This window comes from Glycine max, chromosome 2, assembly GCF_000004515.6.
Source record: "Glycine max cultivar Williams 82 chromosome 2, Glycine_max_v4.0, whole genome shotgun sequence".
NCBI lineage: Eukaryota > Viridiplantae > Streptophyta > Magnoliopsida > Fabales > Fabaceae > Glycine > Glycine max.
In genome coordinates this window covers 20,424,985-20,429,610 of record NC_016089.4, presented here as the reverse complement: position 1 = coordinate 20,429,610, position 4,626 = coordinate 20,424,985, and the positions used below count along the sequence as shown (strand labels likewise).

The 4,626-nt window shown below is 37.1% G+C and overlaps 1 non-coding gene across 1 annotated transcript; it reads right to left on the bottom strand.

Annotated features, from left to right (window-relative positions):
- Positions 1–4,235: 4,235 nt before the first annotated feature.
- Positions 4,236–4,342, bottom strand: LOC113000959 (small nucleolar RNA R71). The gene has a single exon (XR_003266261.1). It is a non-coding gene; the product is annotated as a small nucleolar RNA R71 (small nucleolar RNA).
- Between the last annotated feature and the right edge of the window lie 284 nt (positions 4,343–4,626).

The window sequence follows — 4,626 nt, the reverse complement described above, 5'->3', positions numbered from 1 at the left end:
GATTTATACAGGTTCGGCCACTTCCCGTGCCTATGTCCAGTCCTCGAGCAACCCACTTGAGATTTTCCACTCTCTTTGTAAAACTCCTTTTACAAAGTCTAAACAGGGACAACCCTTCCCTTATGTTCAGGAATTCTTACAACTTAAGAGACCCTCAGTCCCTTAATCAATCTCTTTTGAATAAGAAAAAGAAGAAGAAGTTTCTCTCTTTAAGAGAAGGATATTACAATTGAAGATCAATCAAGATTCCTTATTGAATATACAAGTGTTTGACCAAGGAATCTTTTTGAGAGGATAAGACATTTCAGTTCAGAAAAACTCTCTGCCAATTTCATCCCAAGTCACACATATATATAGGCCTTTGATGGCCATTCAAAATCCAAATGATAAGATGTGACTGTTGGCGATATTCCTTGAAAATCCTCTCTGGTAATCGATTACAGAATTAGTGTAATTGATTACGTAGTTATTTTTCTTGAACAGTTGTGACTCTTCATTTGAAATTTGAATTCCCAACAGTTAGAGTCTCTAGTAATCGATTACATATGATGTGTAATCGATTACACACTTTCAAACCATTGGTAATCAACTACATGTATTGGTAATCGATTACATGTGTCTTAGATGACTTGAAACCTTTCATTTTGAGGCAAGGCTTGATCTTGAAGAAATCTTGAATCAAGGATTTGTTTGTTGAAACAATCTTGTATTAATCTTGAAGCAAATGAGCCTTGTTTGATTCTTCTTTTGACATCATCAAAATCATGTATACATACATTCACACATTTTTCCGAGGATACGACTAGAACACAACATGTGCATATCATGGAGGAGATCCGGGACATTCCATTGAACACTGTATGACCTTGAAGCGTAAGGTTCAAAGTCTAATTGATGCGGGCTGGCTGAAATTTGAGGAGAATCGCTTGTGAATCCTGACATTCACAAGAGATGCCACACATGGGGAAATTTGAAGGTTGATGCTAGATGTCTGTAATGACTCGTTAGGATTTTCAAGTTTATGCCATTATTGTAAACCACAGTTACAATGCTAAATAATATGGATAAATTTGACATCCTTGTCTATCCCATCCTCTGACAATTACATCTTTGCTTATTCAACTTCCACCGGAATGTGGGTGCAAGCCATTGGTTTTTTTGCTCAAGTGACCTGCGCTCCTGAGTTTGGACTTCCGAAACCGTCCAATCAGAAATTACTCGTGCTACACATTTGGTGAGGATGTCGTAAACAACGAGTAAAGCAGAAAAGTTCAAAAAGAAAAGGAAAAAAGCATTTGATTGTCTATGTTTTCAAGTAAAATATAGACATTCATTTGACCTCATTTTATCATTCCGGAAAGTTTGTCTTTTTTAGAGAGAAGTGAGTTATAAAGAATAGGAGTCATTTGACTTAATCTGTCAACTGAAAAAATCCTTCAACTATTTCTCGTCCTTGAAAAATTATTTTTGCGAGAATCAACTGCCTCTTTCATTCTTCCTTGCTACAAGGTTGTGAAAACAAAACAATGATGGATACCTCAGAGCCTTACACTAGGGCAATGAAAGGCACCATGCATAAACCTCAAGTGAACCTAGGGACAGATTATAAGTTCTCACCCAATAGGTTCCCTACTACAAGGTAATGACGAAAGACAACGATTGGTACCTTAAAACATTACACTGGGGCATTGAGGGGCACCGTGCATGAGCCTTAAGCGAACCTAGGGGCAGATCAAAAGTTCTCACCCGTCAAGATTTTTTAAACGAAAAAAGGGGGAGTAACAAACCCTGGGATTTCAGTGGATTAATTAAATGGCTCCATCACCGTCACTCCAAAATTGTCAAGTGAGTAAATCAAACAGGACATACACTCTGAGGGAGTTCCTGAAGAGATTTTCAAAAGATAGGATGAGGTTGCATGAATTATCACCTCTTTCAAAAATCAAATCAAAATCACAAAAAAGGAAAAGAATGTCATGAACATTGTACAACTTTCCATTACAGTGCATTGTTGCATATGAAGTCCACATTTACCGCATTGTTACATTGTACAACTATATAACAGCACCAAGGTTCTAGTTTAGGTTCCTCTTCCCTTCTCTTCTCCTCTCTCCTCTCCTTTTTCGTTTTTAGTTTTAGGCTTCTCTTCTTCTTTTAGACATTTTTTCGTTTTGCAATTCCAGTTTTGACTTTTCGTTTTAGCAATAAAATTTCGTTCTTCAGTCTATAATTTCGTTCTCTATTGATTAATGGAAGGCTAAGTCCCTAACATTGTTTTCTCTTGAGGATCAAGCACAGTTCTCTTTGAGGTTCTATTATTACTGTTAAATTCTATTCAGTTTTTCCTCTTCACTAATTACTCTAAATTTGTTGCTATTAATTCATGCATGCATAGTGCTTGATTAATTGTCTCTGCGCTTAATTTACGTTCATGCTTAATGATCGTTTATGATTAATTGGTGTATGTGTTGCTTAATCACATAATGAATGCCTTATATTAAATTTCGCTTAGTAATTTAATTTAGGGTTGGATTAAGTGGTTGAACTGATAAAGGATAAACTATCATAACCTAGGATAAGAGGCTTGCTTGTGAATCAAGGGGAAGCAACGTGTTTTAATTCTGATATTTTCTAATTCACATCTATTTGTTGTTTAATTTACAAAAGCAAACAACCCCCCCCATTCGTTACGATTTTCCTACTATCTGTCATGAACATTTGGTGTATCATTGCTCATTGGGAAACGACCTAGGATCACTTCCTAGTTACTACATTTTAATGTTTATTTGATTCGGGTACGGCCTCGATAAAATTTGGCACCATTGTCAGGGAGCAGTGTCCAAAGGTTCATAATAGCTAGTGATTCGTGTTTTATGTTTAGTTGTTTTATGCTTTCGTGTGTTGTGTTAGTGTCGTGTTAGTGTTGTGTTCGTGTTGCGTTAAGTGTTGTTTAGAGTCTTGTTATTTTGTTTAGTGTGGTGTTTTGTTTTAGTTTTTCTGTTCAGTGCTTCCCCTGTTTCAGTTTTTGTGTTTGCTGTGAATAGTGCTTTGTGACGGATTCAGCTACCACTTTTGTTGAACTGGAAGACAGGGTAGTAGTGGAAATCCTTTAGCGACGGATTTTAGAGACCACCCTTGCTGAATTAATTGAGATTTTTTGTTTTGGTAGCTATAGTTGTTATTTTTGGCTGAATTTTTTTGTGGTCACTTCTTTTGATCCATATTTTGTGGGAAAAACAGTTGGAGCCCTTAGTTTCGTCAGATTTGAAAGTTCCAAAAAAGTAGCAAATTTGATTTTTATCAAAACCTCAAATGGCCATAACTTTTGTTCCGCTTATCAGAATCGCAATTATTATATATGTATTTGGGGTAGAAAAAAAAATTCTCATGCCATGGCAGCCGGCCGAGTTCTCCTTCTTCCAAAAATTGCAATTCTGTCAAAAGTTTTTTATTTTCCAAGTATTATTCTCTTATTTTTCTCTTATTTTTCTTAACTTATCATTTTTAGCTTCTATAGTTAGACTTTGAATTTTTGTTTGAAATTTTTTGTGCTATCTTCTCATCATTTTATAAGGTTGGTCACAAAATTTCAAGTCATTTGGATATCATTTAATGGTAGTTGTAGTTCAAACCTACACCGTTACTTGCATAAGAAGGCAACTAGTTGTGCATGCTGAATATAGTGTATGACTAGAGGCAATCCATCTGACTTACAACCCTTTGATTCTGAGATAGATAGGACATTTCATAGATTAGTTAGACATCATTTAGTACCTTTTGAGCATCCTGGGCATTCTGTTATTGGCAATTTTGAGCATTATAGTTTTGAACATTCTGATTATGAACATTCTGAGAACATGGCACAACCTCCACCCCGTGAGAGGACTCTAAGGGAAATGGTTGCACCTGATTTCACCTACGAAAGCTTGTGCATCCAATACCCTGATGAGGATGTCCCATATGTTCTTAAAACTGGATTGATCCATTTGCTTCCAAAGTTTCATGGCCTTGCAGGTGAAGACCCACACAAGCATCTGACAGAATTCCATATTTTCTGCTCCACCATGAAACCACCAGATGTCCAGGAGGATCACATATTTCTGAAGGCCTGTCCTCATTCTTTAGAGGGAGTGGCAAAGGATTGGCTATATTACCTTGCTCCAAGGTCCATCACGAGCTGGGATGACCTCAAGAGAGTATTCTTAGAAAAAATTTTCCCTGCTTCCAGGACCACGACCATCAAAAAGGATATTTCAGGCATTAGGCAACTCAGTGGAGAGAGCCTATATGAATACTGGGAGAGATTTAAAAAATTATGTGCCAGTTTCCCTCACCACCAGATTTCTAAGCAGCTTCTCCTGTAATATTTTTATGAAGGACTCAACAACATAGAGAGAAGTATGATAGATGTTGCCAGTGGTGGAGCCCTTGGAGACATGACCCCTGCTGAAGCCAAAAATTTAATTGAGAAGATGGCTTCAAACTCCCAGCAATTTAGTGCCAGAAGTGATGCTATTGTCATTAGAGGAGTGCATGAAGTAGCCACAAATTCATCTTCATCAGCTGAGACTAAGAAGCTTGAAGGTAAACTAGATGCCTTGGTTAACCTGGTAACCCAACTGGCCA